This window comes from Cavia porcellus, unplaced genomic scaffold (assembly GCF_034190915.1).
Source record: "Cavia porcellus strain 051 isolate PalLab524CR breed Dunkin Hartley unplaced genomic scaffold, mCavPor4.1 scaffold_28, whole genome shotgun sequence".
Lineage (NCBI taxonomy): Eukaryota > Metazoa > Chordata > Mammalia > Rodentia > Caviidae > Cavia > Cavia porcellus.
The window spans coordinates 26,588,552-26,613,466 of record NW_026947511.1 but is presented as its reverse complement, the minus strand read 5'-3'; the positions used below and the strand labels follow the sequence as shown (position 1 = coordinate 26,613,466).

Sequence of the window (24,915 nt, the reverse complement as noted above, 5' to 3'; positions counted from 1 at the left end):
TATGCTCTTTTTTATTGCTTTCGCACTCATGTTCCCCACATAGATGAGTATATTAATGAATTGTGTAACAAAAATGTAATCAGATTTTGTTCCCTAACGTGTTCTCCTTTTTGCACTTGGCAGTGCCTCAGGAATGCCTTCCCTTAGCACGAACATCATCTTAATGGGTACATGCTTTATCTATCATGCGTTATAAATGAAACTTTAAAATATTTAAATATTCTCTCCCACTTCGCATCAGTTTTGGGGGATCACAATGGTGAGGAACCACGGGAGGTGATTCTTAAACAGAAGGAAAGGAGGCACAGCTTTGTCCTGATGGTGAGGTAATAGCTTGTTAAGGCGGTGATGGTCTGAAAACGCCCACCAGTAACTGTATTTATTTTATTTCTGTTGTGCGACTTTGCCTTTCAGTTTAAGCACCACAATTTCAAAACTGCTTCCTTGTTTTACAGGGCAGCGACCGACTTCTTTCATTGGTGTAGTGTACGTTTGTAGCACTGACATTTACTGCCCTTTTTTCCCCGCATACTAAACCTTCCCGTGAGCGGGCTGTTAGTAGCTAGCAGGTGTAGGACACGGTGGGAAAATAAGAGTTATTACAAGCTAAGGTCTATTAAGTGAAAAAGGAAAAAAAATGAAGCAACCACTTCCGCAGCGAGCAGGGTTCGAACCTGCGCGGGGAGACCCCATTGGATTTCAAGTCCAACGCCTTAACCACTCGGCCATCGCTGCTACGGAGACAACTTGAAGGCGGAGACACTTTAGTGTAATAGCCGCTGAGCTCGCGCCGGAACCGCGAATGGGCGGGGCCTACAGCCGCTCGGTGCGCTGTTCTGAGAGGCTGCTGGGGCTGAGGACTGGATTTTCAGGGACTACAGCGTGGAAGTGAGGAAAGAAAGAGACACCCTAAGCAGGGCTACCCTAAGATGGAAGAAACCGTTCCTTGTGTTGCCCTCCGGTAACCTCGGCCTCCCGGGGTTTTTGGTGGCGGAACTGGTTTTTGCCCTCCCGCTTCTTCATTGGATTTACTGAGGTTACCGTGAAACAAGAATCCGTCCCATTCAGTGTTGCGGGCCCGCACTCTCGAAATTTTCTGCATTTCTGAGAGGGCAGACTCTGGGTCATCGCGTCGCGCGACTCAGGGTCTCCCTCAGAACTCTTCCTGCCGCGGTGGCGTGTGGGGGCGTGCGTGGGGGGGCTTTAGCTGTCTTCACGTTTCCTCTCCCGACAGACCCTTCGGAGCCGAGCCCAGCGCGGCAGAGGGTGCTGTCTGCTCTCTAAGGAGAAAGTTCGCGAACCAGTTCTGCTCATTAGGTCTGCATGGTTACTTTAAGTGTCATTAATTTCCTCCCTCCTTCAGTGTGGCTTGCGCCCTAGGTGTTTAATTTGTGTGACTTCGTTAGAGCGCAGAACCCTTTGACGGGCGCAGTGTCCTCCTCACCACCTCGGGAGCCGGGCCGGGGGGTGGGGTGGGGTGGGGTGTTCTTCCCGGGCGCATGCGCAGCAGGTTTAAACTTCCTGTGTTGGCGCCTCAGGGTTCCTCCATGGTACCCTCCCTCGAGGTTAAGTTACATCCCTGGGAAGATGTTGAATTTTTTTGAGACGTACCATTCCTCTTTACTAAATTATATGCCAAGTTTCTAAACCCATTTAATTTTGGCAGGGGAACAGGCTACTTGATACTTGTAATTATGACTTACATCTACTTTGAAATTACTTTTGGGAATTTTATCTTTTTTAATTGGGCTGAGTTACCGTAGTGGTCCCATTTGTCTATGGATACTACACGGGAACGTAGTTATTTCCAACATTTCCAGGCACAAGTTTTGCCCTATACATGAAATTCCCTGGTATCTCTTACAATAGACACTCTCCTAGAAGAAATAACTGTATGTTTTTGTGTTTTCATCTTGTTCTTAGATTCTGCATGTGGACTGAGATAACCTGGAATGTAATCTTACTATTTTATTATTGTATCTTGATCTTTTTCTGCTTTACATCTTTCTCCCCTTCTGTGCAGTTGAATGAGGACAGTTATTTACTAAATGCTCTTTCTTTTCCTTAACTTTCCAACTTCCCTTTCCACCATTAAGAATTCCTTTCACTTGAAGAGCTTGACAGCAACAGGAATTGAATATGTTTAAAATTCTTCAATCAAAAATTTTTCTTGAGGTTGTTTTTAGAGAGGAAAACAAGCTGTAAAGGAAAATCTATTATAAAGTTAATGTTTTGTTGAGAACAATTGTGATTGAAATTTCTCTGCAATATTTCAAAAGTGAAATATTTAATATTTAATTTTCAACTTGTTTGTGTTAATATAAGCTTTAAAAGTGGGATTGGGAGTATTAGAGGGGGAGAAGGCTAGGAAGGATAATGAGGGAAGAATATGATCAAAGTGCATTATATGCATATACAGAAATGTCACAGTGAGATCTATTCTGTGTAAGTAATACGTGCTAACCTACTACTTTCTTTTTTCTTGGCTGATGGATCATGTTGCCAAAATGAGCCCCCAAGTGAATTGCCATATGAATTCTTTTGAATCCAACCTTAAGTCTTTAGCATTGTTATTTAATGCAGCGAATGGCAAATTAGAAGACAAAATACATAATATGTTCTAATATGGTTATAATATACATATTATAAATCATAGCAATAACATTGTAAAGCATTGCTTTATAATCATGTAAATTTTAGTTTATCTCTGGTTCTCCTGATGGCTTGCTTCTCCTTGTCACCATTCTTTTACGGGGGGAGGGAGGGGGACTTTTAGTAAACTAATTTGGGCATGATTGGCAAATATCTTGTGACTTTCTCAGAAAACCTTTTGTGGTGCCACTTTCAGAGGCAGAGAGGGCATGTGGTTGGGAACAATTTCTTTGTTGGGCATTTCTTTGTTCTTTTATAGCAAATCTGATTTATTTTGAATTATTTTTAGTGAAAGTTTTGGAGACATTTTATAAAATCATAGAAATTTAATGCTGGGAGAAAATTAAAAGCTAGTCTAATCTCTTCACGTATAGGCCACAGAAAGCTGTGGCCTACTAGTTGTTTGCAGAAGGTCCTACAGATAATTAGTGGCAGATTCAGGGCTACAACTTTTATTAGTAGTCTTATGTTTTCACTAGACGATTTTGCCCTCCTGTGTTGTTTGTTAGTGTCTGGCATACTGGCCTATAAATCTAGGAGTCTTATGTATGGCAGTAGATAAAGACAGCAGTGTGTGGAGGTCGTGAGTTGATTATTGAAGCAAGATGTCAGAGATATCTGTGGTGGATAATTTTGTTCTTTTTTACTCCAGCATCCATCCTCTCAACTGATGATGCCTCAATTGCACTTAAGGAGGATCACCCCTTCCTATTGGATGAAACTTTACTTTGGCTGTTATACAAGGTATTCCCCCATCCTTTGGGAAAGGAGTGGTGAAACTTGTATTAATTTCCTTTGCTGAATAAGAACCATTCATAAATATAATGGCTTTAAGCCACATAAATTCATTGTATATGAAGAGTGTCATGAGTTGATTGGGCCCTCTGTTCAAGGTCTCACCAGGTCACAAGAGGGTAACTGGGGTCCTAGTCTCATTTGAGGCTCTGGATCTTCCAAATCACTAGTTGCTGGCAGAATTCAGCACCTGCAGTTGTAAGACTTGCAGGCTGTCAGTGGGGGACCATTTTCAGCTCCTAGAGGCTGTATACTATTCTTTGCCATGAAACCTTCTCTATAATACAGTACTTCATTCTTCAAGGTCAACAGATCTGCTATAACAGAATTCCAGATAATATAATGTAATCATTGAAGGAACTATTCCATCATATTCATAAGTCCTGTCCAACTAAGGAGGATGTTAGCAGCATAGGTGAGACTCATGGGAGTCATCTTAAAATCTTGTGTACTACACAACTCAAAATAGACCAATCAGACTCAAAATTTTAGTTTTTCATCTACACAGTTCCATTATTATGGAAATGCCACATAGGTCATGCAGATAGTAACCAGTGATAGATATTCAGAGTTTGATAATTTTAATTTAGCTGCCTTGTGTACTTTACTACTTCACTTGGAAGGAAAAGAATTGTCAACAACTGGAGAGTTTTAGAGGCTTAACCCCTTCCAAATATTGATCATTTCTAAAACATTCAACAGTTTTGGGTTTAAATCTTCATTAATTAGAGAATAATTGTAGGTGTATATTTTGGATACCAAATAGGAGGGAGCCTAGTATAAGTTGGGCAAATAAAATTTCTGAATTATTGGGAATAAAATATTTATGATGATGCAATTGGTAAATTATACTTACTGTAAAAAGGGATGGAAATAATTATCAAAGAACTGTTGTATTACAAATGACTGGACCATCTGTCCAGGTCTTGGCTTAGCTCCAGTCTCCTAAATGAGTGGACAGCAAATGGCTTAAACAAAAGAGACAAATGGTATGATTTTAGGGCTCCAAGAGGATCAAAACCCTCTAATGGAATTCAGAATTCCTTGGGAGTTGAGACAAAGAACTCCTCTGGATGGTCTGTATTTATTTGGTTTTCAAATGAAGAAGGGGGATACTGAGGTAAGCCTGGGAACTCAGCAGGACCTTGTAATCAGTTCAAAGACTTCTTTAACTAGCAAATTGTGTCAAGTAACAGAACTGTCTTATCTCTAAGGTTGGCAGCTTTATTGCTGTGCAGTAGGGGTGGCAGCAGACCATGTCTTTGGTTGCCTTAGTGTGGTTATCTTGACTTCAGAGCACTGTAGTCAATACTACATAAGTGAAATAAATCAAACTCGCATCTGTGAACACCGAATAGTTTCCCTAGTGTAGGAAGTCCCTGTATTTAGCAACTTAGCCCTGCAGCCCCATCTCCACCACTTTCAAAGCCTCAGCAATTAATTTTGGGTTGCTTTTTAGTTATTATGGTGCTTTATACATAAATATTTGAAGAAAACTGAAATTATACCCATGTTATACTTTGTGTCTGGATGTTCCCTCAAAGCCTTATGTGGTCATGGGGGCTGGGCTTTTCAGAAGTGGCTGAATCTAGATTTGTGATTGATTCATAGTCTAATGCAGGATTAAGAGTGTGATGGCATGTAGCCTGCATACAATACAAGGCACAGAAAGAGGCTTGTTTCTGTGTTCTTGTTGCTTTTGCTGTCTTCTGCCCAGCATGAATTGCTTTCCTCTGTGAAGCCACCCTGTTTTGGAGCCAATCAATTGTTGGCCGAAACCTCTACAAACTGTGAGGTAAATAAATTTTTCCTCCATTAACTTTGGATGTTGACACACTGAGATTCCATCTCACTTCTAAAAGAATGGCTAGGATCAAGAAAACCAACAACAAGTGCTGGAGAGGGTGTGGGGAAAAAGGAACTCTCCTACACTGTTGGTGGGAGTGTAGACTGGTACAACCTTTGTGAAGCTCAGTCTGGAGATTTCTCAAAAAACTGGGATTGGAAGTCCCATTTGTTTCAGCTATTCCACTTCTAGGCATATTCCCAGAAGAACTGAAAGCATCATACCACAGTGATATATGCGCACCTATGTTTATAGCAGCACAATTTGTAATCGCCAGATCTTGGAAACAACCCAAGTGTCCATCAACTGAGGAATGGATGAAAAAGTTATGGTATTTCTATACAATGGAGTACTACTCAGCTATAAAGAAGGATCACATTGAGATATTTATCAATAAATGGGTGCAGCTTGAAACGATACTCATAAGTGAAATAAATCAAACTCGCATCTGTGAACACCGAATAGTTTCCCTAGTGTAGGAAATGATTCAAATATATAAAAGTATGTGGTAACCATGATTCCCCATTATGTGGTCTTAAAGCCTTATAAAGTTTTCACTCATTAATTGGAATGGCTTTATTCTGGGCTGTTTGATATGATGGCCTGCGATGCAATGAACAGCTATTTTGAAGAACACAAGATATCATAATAACTAGTGCTGATTTAATACCATCTTGTTTTGAAGCCGCACCAAACTATGGCTCTTCTGTCTCTATTGGTTTTATCATGTTGTATCTTGCTGGATTTTATCATATGTGGTAGTATATACAAAATTGTTATAGGCAGGGAGACAATATAGAAACCATTGTTCATTTTTCTGTTAGCTGGTTCTAAATACTCTACAATGCTTTCATCCACTTGAATGGTGTCACACTGTCTTGATATGTTTGATGCTATAGCATAAGAAGTTATATTCAAATATTTCAGGGAAAGGGACACTGGTAACTACTATTAGGTTGGGTTGTTTGGTGGTGAAGCACTAGGTTGCTGAAACTGTCGTGCTTTGACCTGTGTTGTTGTGTTGTTATGCCTTCTTTTATCTCAACCTTTCCCTTATTCATTAAAAAATTGTTTAATTTTTTAAACTAAGGGGAAAAATAAAAAAAACTAGCAGGATATATTATAGGAACTTTTTTGATTTCCTATTAACATGATTTGAAGTCCTGTAATACTCCCACTGTGTTGTTTTGACCGATTAGACTCTGTTCCGCTCTGTATGATAGTATTAATTATCAGAGTATAGGCAACTACTTTGAAGGCAATAAGATTCACTTGATGCCCATTCTGGTTTGACTATTATCCTCTTTTGAAGTTCTGTAAGGTGTACAATGTTTAGGTTTTATTGGACTTGTTCTCTACTGTTTTGTTCAACTTTATAGTATCTAATGAGATAGACAATTCTTCTTAAGGAAGCAAGAGGCATTATGGAAACCATTGTTGATAACCTTGTACTCTTTTACATCATGTGCTATGTCATCATGTGCTGTTTTGACTGACAGCTTTGTTTTATCATGTTTGATTTTATTCTTTTACAAAAAAAGTAATAAGATCTATGGGAGCAATAAAACCCAAAATGTGTAAATTTTGTTGTAATAAAGAGAGGGAAAAAAAAGTGCCCTAAAGTATACAACAGCAAGTGTATTTAGGTGTGTTAAATAGATGACCGTATTATTATTTTTGATTGGATCATTGAACACAACTATTTGCAGTCTCACTGTTTGAATGTTCACTTTGTATGCTTTAATCCTGTGATCTGAATCACCATTTCAAAGATGATAGTGTGTAATCTATTAACTGGTGATATCTTACTGTTTTTTTTTCTGTAGTTCTGTATTACTTGTACTCTTACACTGTTTAGTTTTGTTCTGTTTTTTTTTCTCTTTTTCCTTTTAAATTAAAAAAAAAAACTTTGGGTGTTGAGTATTTTGTCTCAGCAGTGAGAAAAGTAACAAGGACACAATTTGGTACCAGAGAAATGGTGTTGTTGCTGTGATATTACCTGGCCATGTGGCTCAAGAGCTTTTGGAACTAGCTTGTTGAAAGGGAAAATGTTAGGAAATGTTTGGAGGTATCAGCTGAAAAAGTAAAGCTGGAATGTTTTAGGAGATTCTAGTCAGAGCTTACAAGATCAGAAGACTGATAGAAATTCTGCTGGTAAAGACCAGATTTCTGCTAGGAAGAAAGACTGCATTATCTGTTAGACTCCAGGGGATGTGTGTTGTGACTTGACAGAAAATTTGTCTACATTTTGCTCACAAAGATTAAGGGTGATGGGTGGCCTAATGAATTTGATAGAAGAAAGTTCAAGGCAGTCTAATGTTTAAGTGGTGGCATGGCTACTGTTGGGGGATTTTAGCTAGATTTATGTTGAAAATCAATAGCAAAGAGCCCAGCAAGATAATTTAAAATGTTTTGAGTTTGGCTAGGAAAGAAGCTCCAGTAAAGTTGTGGACTGCAGACATAAAGCAGAGGAGATCTTGACTGCTTTGAAGGAACAAGAGAATAGAAAAGATAGCCTGAGGACATCCCAAGAAGCAGCAGGGTTCCACTCTGTGCAGCCTCAAAATTGCAAAAGTAAAAGTAAAAGTAAAAGACTGCTTTGAGAAGACAGTCCCAGAGCAGCATGTTTCAGAACGGTGCTGGCCTAGAGAATTTGTTCCTCAGAATGGGATTCAGAGTACTCATCAGTCCAGGCAGTGGATCCTTACAGCCAAGAAAGAGGGAAGCCTGGCTGCTGCTCCAGCTGGCAGCAGATGTTGGCATCATTCATGTGGCACTCGTTTTAGGTGCATACAGAATGCAAGAGTTGTGGGGTTAGGAAGGCTTTTATCCAGATTTCAGAAGGAGGCCTGGGAGGCCAGACAGTGTGCCCTTGAGAGCACAGTGTGTGAAGCTGTGAGTGTGAAGCCAGAGTTGCAGTGGATACTCCAGAAATTTGGAGAAATCAGGAATGTGGATCATCTGAGGAAAACTGCAAGGAGTTTGGCAGAGTGGGCCCAATTGAAAATCCATGGGAGCCAAACTGCTGGAAGTACTGTAGAGGTTGCAGCAACCCAAGCCCTTTGGAGTTTGCATCTTGTCACAGACTGCGTTGGATGCTGCATATGGAACTACAGGACTTAATGTTTGCCCTGCAGAAATTTGGCCTTGCTTGGGTCCCATGTCCCTGTACTTTTGAAATGCAAAAATTCATCTTTACACTGGATGTTGTAAGTGTTTAACTTTCTTTTCTTTTATGCAAGGTCTACAGCTAAAAGTTTGCCTTACATCTCAGAAGAGATTTGGGACTTGGACTTCTCAGTAATGCTGAAACTGGTAGAACTTTGGCAACTCTTGGAGATGGACTAAATGCCTTTTATGTAAAGGAATGTACATAAGTCTTTTGATGTTTTATACCAGCGTGAATTGTTGCCTGTCTGCCATGTGCCTTGGCTGGCCTTGGAGCCAGCCGATTATGGACTTGAGACATCTGCAAACCATGAGCTAAATAAACCTTTCTCCCTTTATCTTTGGATGTCAGTATTTTGTCTCAGCAATGAGAGAAAAGTAACTAACACAACTGTAGTCAGCAATAGAGAAATTTACTTACAGAATTTGCCTATCTAATCAGTCCTCTAATGCTATATGATCAATTAAGAAGTAAGGAATAGAACCAACAAGAATAGAATCTTTTTAAAGATTATGATGCCAGTATAATACTCAACTCAAGTTCTCTAAAGAAGTATTTTTTTTCACTTTAGGAATAGCAGAGGTCTGAACCAATCAGACATCTTATATTATTTTTAAACCCAATTAGGTATCAAAGGGAAGAGTAAAATTTACTTTTTAATTTTTTTCTTCGAGGAGAAAAAAAGAAAAGAAAAGAAAAAAATAAAACAAAATTTCAAAACATGTCAATCAGGGGGCAACAATGGCACATACATTGCGCATGCATTGTCGTCCCCAAATTATTCACCCAGAGCAAAGACATCTGCATTCAATTATCTGAAAAATACTGGCACAAATATCTCTCTTCAGTGAACTCAGAGAATGAGTAGTATTGTTACCTTAACTATTTTATATATATATTTATTTGAATATGCATATACATATTCATACACATACACATATACATATGTTTCAGCTTCTCACACTAATGAGACAATATGTTGTTTACGCGTGTGTCTTATCTCATTAATGGGTATGGTCTCATTGTATCCCTTTACCTATAAAAGTCTCCAGTTTATCCTTCTTTATGTCTGAATAGTACTCCACTGTATAAAAATACCACATCTTTTTATCTATTCCTAAATTGATAGGCATTTAGGTTGTTTCCAAGATCTGGCTATTACAATTGGATAGCTATAAACATGGGTGCACATATATTGCTGTGGTATGATGTTTTTAATTCTTTTGGGAAGATCTCTAGCAGGGGAATAGCTAGGTTGAATGGGACCTCTAGTCCTAGTTTTTTGAGGAATTGCCTCATTGGTTTCCAAATTGGTTGCACCACTCTGCATTCCCACCAACAGTGGAAAAGGATTCCTTTTTCCCTACAACCCCTCCAGCATTTGTTATTGCTTGATTTTTTTTTTAATCTGAGAAGTATGTATTCATCTCTGATGTCCATTTTTGGATTGGACTTTAAATCTGGGAGGGTTGATTTTTTTGAGTTCTTTATATGTTCTTGGTAGTAATCCTTTGTCTGAGGTATAGCTTGATGAGATCCCAGTGGTTGGTTGTTTGTGATGTTCCTGTGCAATAGGGATTTTATTCATAAAGTCTTTGCCTATACCAATATCTTCAAAAATTTTATCTATCTTCCAGAAGATTCATTGTTTCTGTTTTAATATTAAGATCGTTGATCCATTCTGATTTTAGCTTCATATATGGAGAAAGGTATGGGTCCAGTTTTAACCTTCAGCATGTGCAGAGCCAGTTTTACCAGCACCATTTATTAAAGAGGCCATCTTTCTTCCAGTGAATATGTTTGGCAACTTTGTCAAAGATAAGGTGGCTTAGTGTGTCTGGAGTTGTTTCTGTATTTTCTAATCTGCAGAGTAAATTTATTAAGAATGAAATCTTATTCTCAGTTACTTATGAGAATCAAATTAATTTTTTGTAAAAGTCTATTATCTACTTTTCTATATGGAATTGATGGTAGTGGCATTTTTGTCAGGCAGCTGAAGTTAAATTTAAAAGTTACATTAAAATACAACTGATTACATTGATAGTTACGTTTGTAATTGGGACACAACTAGATCCACAGGCCACCCATTTTATAACTTTAAGGAATTATAACATTATCTTCTTTCTTTGCAAAATAATATCTGTTTTAGTAATTTTGAGTTGTCTTTTGGGTCTGTTATATAGCAAAACCAAGTCTTTTCCCTTGATTGTATTAGTCAGGGTTCTCCAGAGAAACAAAATCACTAGGCCATATGTTTAAGAGAAGATTTACAAAGGACCTGGCTTATAAGGTTATGAGGCTGAGAAATCCAGTGATCTGCCACCATCCGCAAATTGGAGAGCTGGCAAGATTGCTGCTGTAATTCAGCCTGAAAGCCTGAGAACCTGGAGTGCTGATACTGAGGGCAGTAAGAGATGGATATCTCAACTCAGGAAGAGAGAGGGAGAGAAAGAGAAAATTTGCCCTTTCGGTCTTTTGTTCTATTCACATCCTCAGCAGATGGGATGATTGGTGAGGGTGCTCTTCTTTATTCAGTCTACTGATTCAAGTGTTTATCTTTACAGAGACATCCTCAAAGTCACATCCAGAAGCAATATTTTACCAGTCATGTTGGCATTTAATCCAGTCAAGTTGACACATAAAATTAACCATGCAGGAAGTGAAGGCTTGAGTTCAGAAGTTTGAGACCAGCCTGGGCAACAGGCTGTAGACTATGGCTACATCTAATATATAATATAATATGAAAAATAAAGTTGACCTTAAGAGAGATCATCTTTGCTTATGCTGTTAAATGTACAGAGATTTACTTTTAAGTGGTTATTTTAAAGATGCCATGTTTAGAGGTAGTTTGTTACACAACAATTGATAGCTAAGGCATTTAATTTTTTTCCCTCCCCATAACTGGATTCCCTTGCTCACTTTCATGTTCCTGTCAGTTTTTCCTTCAGCAGGGCTGGAAAACAGTCATTATTCATGAACATGCCTAGTGCAATATTTTTTATATAGTGGGTACTTGATACATGATAATACTCTCATTTCATTAAGAAAACAATATAAGCAATGTTAATAAAACTAGAAAAAACCTAAGGCTTTTTAATATTTATTTTAATCACCCCATACTCACATACTTTCTACATAGTTTTAATTGTACACATAGGAATTACTTTTGTTTTATTGAAGTAAAATTCACGCAATGACAAGTTTATCATTTTAGTCATTAAAGTATACAATTCAGTGGCTTTCACTACATTCATGACATTATAGCAGCCATTGCTACCATCTATTCCAGCATACTTTCATCACTGCATGTGGAAGATCTATACCTGAAAGCAGTCATACCCCCTCTTGTAGACTCCCCAGGCCCTAGAAGTCCCTAATGTGCTATCTTTATATATTTACTTGTTCCATACATTTCATATAGATGGAATCATGTAATATATGACTTTTTGTATCTGGGTTTTTTCCCTTAGCATGTTTTCAGGGTTCATCCATATAATGGTATGTACCACCACTTCATTTCCTTTTCAGTGTTTTGACAGTATTGCATTACTTTATCCTTTTCAAATATTATAGTAAAGATATGCATAACATAAAACTATTTTAAGTGTACAGTTAAGGGGCTTCAGGCGTATTTGAGGTTTGTATAATCATCACCACTGTCCATTTTAAGAATTTTGTCACAATCCCAAACAGAATCACTGTTCTCAGTAAATAATGTCACATTCCTTCTTCCCTCAGTTTCTGGTAACCTCTGTTCTATTTTCATCTCTGTAAGAACCTCATATAAATAGAAAAAATGTATGCTTTTGTGTCTTGCTTGTTTCACTTAGTATACTGTTTTCAGAAGTTATCCATGATGTAAATGTATCACATTTGTATGTATTTTTGATTGAATAATACTCCACTGTGTGCATATATAACGTTTTGTTTATCCATTCATCTGATGATGGATAATTGGGTTATTTCTAGCCTTTAACTCTTGTGAATATTGGCATGTAAGTATCACTTCATTTTTCCTACAGGTGAATAATACTTCGCTATATGGCTATGCCACATTTTCTTTATTCATTCACAATTGGATTATTTCCACTTTTGACTATTATTAAGGGACCTATGAGCATTCATGTACAAGTCTTTGAACATCTATTTTTAGATGTTCACTTGGGTATATATTTAGGAGTAGAATTTCTGAGTCATATGGTAATTTTGGGTTTAGCTTTTTGAGTAACTGCTTGTTTTCCACAGCAGCGGCATCATTTTATGTCCCCACAAATATATGAGGGTTCCAGTTTCCCCATACTCTACTCAATATTAAAAAAATTAGGGCTATCTTACTAAATATGAAATGGTATCTCACTGTGATTTTGATTTGTATTTTCTCAGTAATTAATATTGAGCTCTCTGCTTATTCGCTGTTAGTGTCAGTCATCACCCTTGTCATTTCAAGAATTTTGTCACTATGCCAAACAGAAACACTATTTTCATATTGTATCTGGATTTTTTAGTAGCTCTTCTGTGGAGAAATATCTATTCAAAATCTTTGCCAACCTTTGAGCTGGGATTTTAAAATTTTATTTACTTATTTATTTGTTTTTTTGAGACAGGATCTCACTATGCAATTCAGGCTGGCCTTGAATTCTCTTTGTAGCCCAGGCTGGCCTCAAACTTGCAGTGATTCTCCTGCTTCAGCCTCCCAAGTGCTGGGATTACAGGTGTGTGTCACCATACCCAGGTGAACTGGGCTTTTTATATTTGTGTCATTGATTAGCATAATGTAAAATTATGCCAAATTTAAATAAATTTAAATTTATTGTTTCTTTCTGCCATTGTGCCTATTTCATGGCTGCATAATAGTCCATTTAGTTGATATATTTAATTTTCCCATTACTTCCTGTTTTTTCTACTTCAGCATCCGTCCCAACTGTGATTTCATGTTTCAGTATCTTCCTATTTGGCATGTGTAGATTTTCTCATATTCATGATATGTTAATGTACCATTTCTCAAAGGGTGCTCTGCAGAGCACTTGCATCAATATCACACAGATGAGTACGTGTGTTTGTGTGTGTATGCATACACAGGGAAGGATGTGTATATTAAAAGATTATATTTGCATGTCTTCCTCTGGACTGGTTGTATTAGAATATCTGAGGATATTTGCTATGTTTTGTTAAAACCAATGATATATATTATTTATAGAATCACTGTAGTTTTATAAAAATTGTTTTTTTCCAAGAATATTTCCATCTATATATATATATATATATATATATATATGTATATATATGCTTAGTCAAGCTAAATGACCGTTATAATACCCACTTATGTATCCTTTTAATGTCCACTTATGTATTATACGTTTTTAAAAAACAATGATTCAATGTTTTAGGGTGTTTAGGTTATTTGTAATTTTTCACAGTTATAAACGATTTTGCATACTCCCTGTAACTATTTAAATACCTGTTGGCAAATGTAGCCGTATCCTAAGGATAAACCTCAGGGATTGATATTCTAAATAGGTATCACTCTAAATAGGTACCTAATAGGTATCAACCTGGAGGAAGTTAGAAGGAGCCCCTAACCCTACCTCTACTGGCGAAGGTCCTTTTACAGCTTACATGACTCACTTCCCTATTGCAGCCCAATTTAATTAATCTTACCTGAGCAGTTATACTTGTAATCTTATTGGTTGACCATAATTCTGTCCCACCTCCTGCCCATCTTGTGAGTTCCCATTTTTTTCCCCACCATGGACGGGTCTCACCTTGTGATTTTGCTCTATAAAAATCCCTAGAAAAGGCAGGATCCTTGGCAACCCACTCGAGACCCCCTTTGTCTTTCTCTTGGACAGAAGCTTTTTGTTCTCTCAATAAATATATCCTGATTTAAAAAATTATCTGTTTGGCTATTTCCTTGGGACACACTCCTAAATGTATAAACCCTGGTCAGATGTATGTTGTTTTTTGTTTTTGCGGTGATGAGGATTGGCTGCAGGGCCTCCCTGTGTGCTAGACAAGCTCACTACCACTGAGCTATACCCACAGTACCAAAGTATGTATTTTAAAAAGTGTTTTAGAACCAGTTGCTAATTTTTTTCTTCAGATATGTTCTCCGGGTTTTTGTTCATACCAGAAATATATTAGTATCTAGTTTTTATAGTCTTGAGTTTCTTATGCCCTACACTCTTATTTTTCTTTACATCTTTGATGATAAGTAAGAAATAGTTTATTTTAATTATTCAACTCCTGCAGTTTTTTTGTGTGTAAAAGGTAAAAGCCTTCATATTATTTTTATGCCATTCACTTTTTAATGTTTGCATATATTTTGAATTTTTTTAATTCAATACAATCTTGCCCTGGGTAAACAATACATTTTTACACATTTGAAACAACAAATTCTTGAACTCTCAATCCCAGATTTAGAATATGTAATGTGATTGTTGATCTTATAGTTTCATCTGCATTAACTCTGCCCAGTCAGGAACTTCATCTTTACGTAGTTTTGGCTTATGTTTTTTATCTTTTTAAGAAAAATTAAAAAAAAATATTTTAGAGAAAATAAAACCAAGCAAAATAAAACAGAATAAAGCCTATCAAAACAAGACAGTGTAAGTGACGCAGGATTTCAAAACAGGATAATAGGAAATCAACAATGATTATCATAATGCCTCTTGTTGACTTCAACATGGCTGCCAATTCCTTCAAACATAATAAAATCAAACAAAACAGGACAGAATAGGACCAATAAAAACAAAACAATGAATGCAACACAGGACTTCAAAACAAGTTTATGTTTTTAAAAACACTTATGGCAATTAATCTGAGCTAATTAAAATTAGCTAAGGTTTGAGCAAAGGTAATAAGAGATTTCTTGAATGGTCAGAAGACAAGAGAAAGGTTATTTAATAGGTGTTAAGTTTACAAAATAGAAGATAGAAGAGGTTTAAACTATTACCTGTTAAGAATTTAGGCTAGCCATAAGAAAAACTTCTAGCATGGTTGTTTTGAGATATTAAAATAAATTCCATGATGGAGGATGAGTGTTTTCTAAATAGCTTACCTGCAACCTATTTATGGAAAGGGAAGCTAAATTTATGAAGCATAGAGATTGTGGCTTTTTTTTGGTTATTTTTTAATCTTTTAAAGGCAGAGCTGAATTTTGATTTTACTTGTCAAAGAGCTGGTTAGAATGTTTCCTTGTGTTACTAAAATACCAGTGGCAGTGTAACAGAATGGAGAAAGTTATATTTTCCAAAATGGCTGCAGAACAAGAAGTAAACTTGGAAGGAAGGAATAAGGCACTTGGAGTGATCCGGGAAGAATGAGTAGGCAAAGTATGTGATGCTTGCAAGTAAACATGCACCAGTAATGAAGATGTGCCTAAACTAATTTCTAAGGAAGAGGAGTCTAACCTTTACTTTTCTGGGTGGTGAGTACAAGTGTAGTCACAGAAAATTGCTTTGTAAAATAGAACTGACTGCCTAACATGAGAAGTGCATGTGACCCTTTTCCATGCAGATTTGCTTAAAAGCTTTGGGATGTGGGTGTGATCTAGGGATGGACAGTAAGTTGAGAAATTCAGCATTCCATTTTACATGTACAGTGTTAGTGCCTTTTGCACATTCAAGCATGTTTGTTATGATCTGACTGACCCTGGTACTCTTTAGTGAAATCCAACCATATGAACGGGAAGGGTAGTAGTAGCTTTTCAAGGAAAATTTATGAGTCATCTAAATTTTTTAAACTTAGCTTTTACAAAATGGAACTTTATATTTCAAATAATTAAATAAAATGTTTAGCTGTATAATAGGTGCAAGACTAACGCATCACATTACCTTCCACATTATATATATATATATTTTTTGTCTTTTTCCTTTTTATTGGTACCGGGGATCGAACTCATGACTGCTGAGCTAAATCCCCAGCCCCTTTACATTATATTTTTAAAACAGTACTTATTTTATGTAGCTAAACATTTACATTTTTGATTGTGTAATGGGCAGCAAGAACAGTGCACAAGCTACTATCTCCCTCTTTGTGTATTTTCCCTATAAATGCTGTTCCAGGCTTGCTTTCTTGGTTTTCTGTTTATTTCAGAGTTAGACTTGTTTACTTAGCTACCATGTTAATCGAGTCTTGGGAAGAAGAACAGAAGATGGAGTGCTTAATTTGCCATCATTAGCCTAATTCTTTTTTTTGGGGGGGGTACCTGGAATCGAACTCAAGACCTCAAGCTTGCCAGGCATGTGCTCTGCCAATAAGCTAAATCCCTGGATAGCCTAATTCTCAATATTTTCTTAATAACTTATACTGAGCTATGTTAATATTCAGTTCCTGTAATCACATGAAAAATAAAAAATTAAAAAACTAATATATTCTGAAAAAGATGGTAAGTTATTTCATACCCTATTAGAAGAATAAATGGATTACAAAAAGTCACTGCCTATTTTTATGTTGTCAGCTCATTCAAGTAGATTTAGTAGGATTTACATCTTAGGCAATAAGATTTAAAGCCATTATATTACCTAAGAGCTCTGAAATGAAGGGTTATGTTGTGGTCAGCGTTTACAAGGGAAAAGATTAATACAGGACGCATAATTTATAATATTGTTTTACATTATTCACCCAAAGAATCAACTGCAAAAGAGTGTGGGAGATCCTTCCACACACTGGAGACCCAAAGAATCCAGCTGAGGGCCTGGATCCCATGGCAGTGTCTTTCATGAGCCCAGCTGGAGGCCTAGAGCCCATGACAATGTCTCATGTAAGTCTGTATCAACCATCTGTGCTGGGAAGGCTCAAAGGTTAGTGGTGGAAGCTAGAAAGTCTGCACCAGCAGAATGAATTATCTGTTCCAGCAGGCTGAAGGATTAGCACGGGAGCCAGGAAGCAGCACTCAAAGTAAGGGCCAGAGCTCCCTCAAAAAGAACTGCAGCCACCTTCAGTGGCAGTGAAGACCTGAGCTCCTCCAACAATAACAGTTGAGTTCATATCAGGAAAGCCAGTATGACAAGTTTCTGCAGGAGAATCAATAGTATGCCATCTTTCCTGCCAGTTCTCTTTTTCATGCAGTTAGCAACAATGCTCAGGTGGGCTATCTATGCTGAGAAACATGCTGATTCATGGTTCATGTTGAGAGCCAACACTTATGTGGTTGCTGGGTGTTCTAAGTTGCCTATGAGTTAGTCCATCACAGGTTAATCCATCACAGGTTATGTAGTTCGTTCTAACACAATACATTTATAATTAGAAAGTTGCATTAATAATCAGAAGTGCTTAAAACACATGAGCGTCTTCTAAGTGGGGTGAAACTATAGTAGCAACACAAAATTTTTACTGATCAAGAAGATAAAAACAATGGCTCTTAAAACTATGATTTTTGACAATTTTATGACATTTTCCCCTAAGACTATGTTCCCTTAACATGCTCAAATATGATTTTGACGTAAGTGGATAAATATCTATATATTCAAAAATATATTTTGATTCCTGCATGTTTTGTTTAAATTATTCTACATACTACACCATTGCTTGATTTAAAAAATTTAACCCCAACCCGTTGGTATCATAGAAATTCATAAATATTGTTTTAAATTGTTTTATTTTACCTAATGATAACACACAAGATTAAAAACAAAATACAGTAGTATCATTTTTAATGAAAAAGCAACCTTCCTTCCACCATGTTCACCATTCTCCTATCTTATTCTCTAGACATGATACTACCTTTAACACTTGTAAATGTTGATTCTGGTATCCCATTTTCTAAACAATATTATTTTACTGCTATATTTTGAATTTTTAGCTTCATATTTTATCTCTTAAATTTCTAGTATAAAATATGAGTTGTCAGCTTTTTAATACAATGTTCCCTTCTGACATCTTTTAAATTTTATCATCTCATTTGGTTAAATGATTATTCAGTATTTATTATGATTATGTGGTTGCTGTTGAGAGCCAAACCACATGGTGAATTGTGATTAAATTTTCTTTGTATTAGAACTTTTGTTTCCTAGGTATTAATAGTGTTTTCTTCCTTTTTGTCTGTTTAATTCTCCATGTGATTGATACTACCTGATCCCTGAATTTTCTGAAAGAACTCTTTCATTACAATTAAACGTATTAAGTAATCTATTAAGATTTCCTCCTTCTCCCTCTACCTGTTTATTTTCCCTCCTTTCTTCTCTCTTATCTTCCTTTCTTCTATTATTCTGGGTATTATTTCTAGAGCCTCCTACTTTTTTGCCCCAATCTGGGCTAGCTGCTTTAAACCTAGCACTCACTTGTCATTCTAGAACCTCCCTTCAATTTTTTTGGAAACAGAGTCTTGCTAGTTTGAACTCACTAGCCAGCCCAAACTGGCATTGAACTCAAAGAGATCTTCCTGCCTCAGCTTCTCAAGTGCAGGGATTACAGGTGTGGGCTACTACACTTGGCTTTCTCCCTTCAATTCTGTAATGTCTTCTATTGTTTCTTGACTTATTTCTTCTCTTTGACAGTTTAATTTCTTACTTTAGGGGACATGAGCCCTAGTAGTTTCCTTAGAAAGAGTACACAGAGGGGAAAATTTTGCACATCTGAAAATAACTTTTTTCTTGTGTGTCATTGATAATGTGACTGGTTAAAAAGTTGTAAGGTTAATCCAAGTTTAACGAAAGGTTTTAACATTCTTTAAAGGCTCACCCCCAAAAGATTCATCAAGTGCTTAACATTGTATTTATTTTGAGAGGCACAAACCATCAAATATAATGGAGATAAAATTAACCTATTTATTGCCACAAAAACAAATGAGTATCAGTGAAACAGCATAGAGGTTGCAGAAACAACTCCAAGCATATATAACTATTTAATTTTTGACAAAGGGACAGAAAATGTATACAGGAGAAAAAGGCTGTTTAATAAATGATGCTGGGAAAACTGGTTATCCACAGTCAGAAGACAGAATCTAGACCTTTATCATCATATTACTAAAGTCAAAATGCATCAAAGAACTAAACGTTGAAACGAAAACACTTAAGCTGGGGGATAAAATGGGTAAAATTTTTGAAGTCATAGGTGTAGTAATGACTTTCTGAACAGAACTTTGGTTGCACAGGAAATAGTACTGAGAATCAGGTAAAAAATAACAAAAAGATCTCCCAGCAGAAAGAAAAGACCTGCTCAAAACATGGGCAAGCGAAATGAGTAGACACTTCACAGAAGTGCAGATAATCAACACACAAATGAAGAAATGCTTGACATTAATCACTAATCATTACAGAAATGAAGATTAAAACATCACTGGTATTCTTTCTTGTCCCAGAAAGAATGGCTATCATCAAGAATCAAATAATAACATAAAATAGTGGGGCATCAAGGGACAGGGAATGCATTTTTGGTGGGAATGTAAATTAGTAGAAACACTCTGGAGATCAATATGGAAATTATTGAAAAACTAAAGTAGATATTTCATTTGACCCAGCTTTTCTGCTAGGTATCTTCCCGAAAGAGTTAAAGACATCATATTATAGTGATGTATGCATACCCATGTTTATAGCAGCACAGTTCATAATAGCTAATCTTGAAAGCTGCCTCTATACCCATCCACAGATGAGCAGATACAGAAAATGTGGCATTTTTACACAGCGATTACTACTCTGCCATAAAAGATAAACTCGAGTTATTTGTAGGAGAATGAATGCACCTTGAGACTATAATGTTAAATGAAATAAATCTCACTAGCTTACATATTACATGATTTCTCTTATATGAAAATCCAGATTATAAATAAAGAGCAAAATAAAAGATAACAGGAACTAAGGAGATAGCTCTGTCTCAAATGGGAAGGGGACCAAGAAATGGAGGGAAAGAAGACAGGAGGGAAAGGGCATGACAAAAGGAATTAAGATGTGTCATGCACACGTTCACACAAGGCATGTAAATGTTATGTACTACAAAGATGAACTAATAAAGTTTTTTTAAGAAAAGTAATCTGTTTACCTCTCTGCTTTTTAGTTTTATTGGAAATTTTGGTGGTTTCTCCTTAGAATTACGAAGAACCTGAATGAAGTCAGATTAGGACTGTCCCTCCAAGACACAAAAGATTGTAAAAGGAAGATCTAAATGGGTGAGAGATACCATTAAATGAAATGCTTTTGTGACATTAGCATTCAAGGTTAGTGCCCTTTGGCTTGCATACAGGAAACCCAACATTTTCTTAAAAAGTTTTTCCTCATGTAGTTTTGCAGCTAGTATTTTAAAACAACTTACAACTTGTGAAAATTTCCATATTTTTGGATTTGTTTGAGGTAATGTAGCCGTAAATCATAAAGTTAACCATTTTAAAGTACACGGTTTTGCCATACTTAGTATATTCACAGTGCTGTACAACCTTTTTCACCATTTTCATTACCCCCAAAGGATTTCTAAACCTTAAAACTGATTTTTACAACATATTCTTGTACTTGGGCTTAAAAATTTAGTTTTGATATATCAGTAATTGTGGAAATAACTGACATTATATTTGGGCTACGCAATTTCTTCAAAATTACATTGTGTGTGGTTTATAGTTTTCTTATCAGAAAATCATAGAAGAACATTATTGTCCTTCCTGGCTATCATGTTGTTTCAATCTAGCAATGTGGAAATTGAGTTAGAATCCACATAAGTATTCAAAGAATTAGATTTAGATTAACCTTTTCCTTATTGTTTCTGTTTTGGAATATTAAGAAATGTATTGCTGAAGAACTTTAAAAATTCAGGCTAAAGAGTAGAAAAATCACATCAAGAAATTGTTCACTGAACAGTAAGTTAATAGTTCTATAAATGCTTCTTTTCTTTTTACCATCACGGCATGCTGCCATTTATCACATGCTGTAGGATGATTACATTGTCATACTGTGATGAGGGTTCTCTTTGGAGTTAGTTAGATAGTAAATATTTCTGCTAGCTCTTGACAACAGAGAAAAGAGAGTAGAAAAAGGGCCAGACTGCTTTTAAACATTTTAAAGTACTTTTCCCCTAAAATTCTTTTTAGGATTTAAAATTGAAATATTTTAAAAACTTAAACTTTAATTTGAAAATTTTAAATTTAATTTATAATTGCTTGTTTTAAAAAATTACTCATTGCTAGTGAGATTTAGAAGTTAATAAGATAGTTCAGAGGAGGCAACATTTCTTTTAGACTGCTGATTCTCACTAGCTTTGACTTAACTGGATATAGTTAAGCCATTTTTGTTTGATTTTATCAATCAAATACATATTTTTTAAGTGTGGAATGAAATATGCATAAGAATAAGGATCAGGCAACTATGGACCTTTTAAAATTAGCACACAACTGTAATTATTAAAATTATAGATTAGTTAGGATATAAACAAAGTTATAATAAATTAAGACATAGAACTGGACCTGGTGTATGCCTGTAACCCCAGCATTTGAGAGGCTGAGGCAGGACGGTCACCTTGAGTTTGACGCCAGCCTGGACAACATAGTGAGTTCAAGGACAGTCTGAACTACATAGAGAGACCATGTCCCAAAAAAACCAAAACAAAAAGTGTGTTGAAGATATTCCAAAAAGTGTCACCAAAAAATATAGGTATTTATACACAGTGGTGTACTATTCTGCTATAAATAATGATAAATTTGAATCATTTTTAGGAAAATGATGAATCTTGAGGCTATAATGTTAAGTGAAATAAGTCAGACACAGAAGCTTATGTATTGCCTGGTTTCTGTTACATGAGAAACTGAAAATATCAGTAGCAAAATATAAGACAGATAATAGGAAATAGATTTTTTTGTGAAAGGGAAAGTGACCAAGAGATGAAAAGAAGGCTGGCAGGGGAAGAAAAGTGGACATAAAAAGAATTAAGAATTAAGATTGCGTATATGTACCAACTCCATATCGTGAGTGTAATCATTATGTACTGCTAACATGAGTTAATGAAAATAAAAATTAACAATAAAATGCATTGAACATTTAAAAAGCCAGCTCCTCAAACAACAAAAACTTCAAGTGAAGTTAAAATATTAGATAAATGTCCATATGTAAATGCATACCTATATGTAATAATTCAATGTAGTTTTTAAATCCAGTGATTCTCAGTGTTCCCAGACACACGGCACTAGCGTCACCTAATAACTTGTTAGAAATGCAGAGTCTGCAGAATTAGAAACTCAGGTGTGGGGCGTGGGTTCTCACCAGTCCTCCAGGTGGTTCTGATGCAGGAGTCTGATGCAGGAGTTGCTTGTTTGAGAACCACTGTGTCAGATGTTGATATGCTGCCCTACTACTGTGCTTTTAGGGTTTTTAGTGTTTTTGCTCAAATTGCCACTGAAACCTTGGGGTTGGAACAGAAATGATGAAAGTTCTCTCTCTCTCTCTCTCTCTCTCTCTCTCTCTCTCTCTCTCTCTCTCTGTCTCTGTCTCTGTCTCTGTCTCTCTGTCTCTCTGTCTCTCTCTCCCATTGTTCTGGGGGTTGAACCCAGCCCTTTTTTATTTTTTTGAGACCTGGTGCATGCCTGTAATCCCAGTACTTGAGAGGCTGAGGCACAGTTGAGACAGTCTCACTATGTAGTTCAGGCTGCCCTTGAACTCACTGTGTTGTCCAGGCTGACCTCAAACTTTAGGTGACCCTCCTGCCTTGTGAGCCTCCTGCTTCAACCTCAGCCTCCACCTCTAGAGTCACTTGGATTGCAGGCACAAGTCACTGCACCTGGCAAGATGAAAGGATGAAAAGACATCTATTTTTTGAGCTGAGTGTGGTAGTACACCGTGTAGCCCCCATATTTAGTTCCAATATTTGGGAGACTAAGGTGGGAGGGTCACTGTGAGTTCGAGGACTGCCACATTGTGAAGAGACCCTGTCACAAAACAACCACAAAATGAAAGAAAAAAGATACTTTGGGTATGTTTTAAAGTTTTCTTCCCTCAACATTTTCTTTTAGCCTCTTTTTCTATGTATATTTTAATACATTTTAGAAAATATCATCAGTATAATTTAAATTTTTGGCTTTTCCTGGACTCAATATTATGGATTAAGTATTGGCCATGTCATAAAATCACTTCTTAAATGTAATATGTAAACATAATATTCTTTTGTCTGAGGATTGAACCCAGGAACTATGAAGTAATCCCCAGCTCTTTTTAAATCTTGTTATTTTTAAGATTTTGAAACAGGGTCTTATTAATTGTCCAGGCTATCCACCCTAGTTATCCTCAGAGTGCTGGGGTTATAGGTACACAACCCAGATGGTTCAGTTATTTTTTATTTACTTCTTTCCATTATATTTATTACTTTCTTTCTGTAGGCTTATCTTGAAGCCATAAAGACCCAAAGCCTGTAAAGCTTGTAGAGTATGATAAATAAAGGACTCATTACTTTTTCTGTCTTTCATATCAGCAAAGAATTACTTGTTTGCTTGAGTTTAGTGGTAAATTGAGGCTTTTGGAATAGTCAGATAAACTACCTTGCCACTTTTTAAACTGTGTGTCTTTAGTAAGTAACTTATTTATTTTCTTGTGGTTTATTTGAGACAGATATGGTCTTACTAGTAGCCCAGGCTGACCTTGAGCTCGAGGCAATATTACAGCTTCAGCCTCTTGAGTGCTGGTATTACAGGCATGCAGTACCATACCTAACTAGCAAATAACCTCTTTGACCTTAGATTTTCTCTTCTGAAAACTCTAGGGGGAAATTGTTTCCAGTTTAGATATGTGATATTACATTATGCCTAAATTATAATTTATAGTTGTTAGCATTACATTAAAGTCCTAGTGTAGTGTCTGACATAATAAATCCTCAGTAATTACTAACTAATAAAATTAGAAGTATCATTAGTGTTTGTTTAACCTTACAGTCAACTTTTCATAGTTGCTGAGATTCTAGTTTTAGCCCTTCATTTTTGAGGCTAATGCTTAAATTATTTATAGTTCATATTAATGGTAAACTGGCTTTTCTTTCTCCTATAGTTATATGTAATTTTTAAAATGAAAACTTAAATTTTTGTGGAAAAAAGGATTTAAGAAGGTTTTATATCAGATTCCTATTTTAATTTTCTTTTTCAAAACTTTAATTCTGTCTCTCAGAAGCAGTTCTCTTTGGTAGAATACTTGTGATCCTGGACAAGATCTTTAACTCAGAACTTTAGAGCCAGTAGAAAGAACCTGGGCCACCAGGTGATCGCGATCAACTTGTCCAAGGAACTGCTGAGTTACTCCTGTAGTTGATGTCACCATCCTATGTATACATGCTGGCCTACTGGTCTGGTCTGGCTTTCTGATGGGTCTGAATGATCTTAGGTACTTAGGCTGTTGCAGAAACATAAAGATGGGAGCATTAAAAAAAGGAAGAGAGAAAGGAAAATACAAATCAGATCTAATAGGTGGTAGGCCATCAGATAACTTTGTATTATAATATTTTAAAAGTTATTATTATTAGTTTTGGTGGGGTTTTACTATGCAGTTCATGTTGTCCT

The 24,915-nt window shown here is 36.3% G+C and overlaps 1 protein-coding gene and 1 non-coding gene across 3 annotated transcripts in view; one reads left to right on the top strand and one right to left on the bottom strand.

Moving 5' to 3' along the window:
• Positions 1-653: 653 nt before the first annotated feature.
• Positions 654-735, bottom strand: Trnas-uga (transfer RNA serine (anticodon UGA)). Its single transcript has one exon. It is a non-coding gene; the product is annotated as a tRNA-Ser (tRNA).
• Positions 736-883: 148 nt separating this feature from the next.
• The window catches only part of Ctnna3 (catenin alpha 3), a 1,637,747-nt gene continuing 1,613,715 nt past the window's right edge, over positions 884-24,915 (top strand). Inside the window, exons 1-2 of one of the 2 annotated variants that reach the window (XM_063239556.1) lie at positions 884-1,317; positions 3,305-3,396. The gene's annotated coding sequence lies outside the window, so the exon portion shown is untranslated. Of the gene's footprint in view, positions 3,397-24,915 lie in introns of both variants that reach the window. The other variant, XM_063239557.1, reaches the window with a different exon arrangement.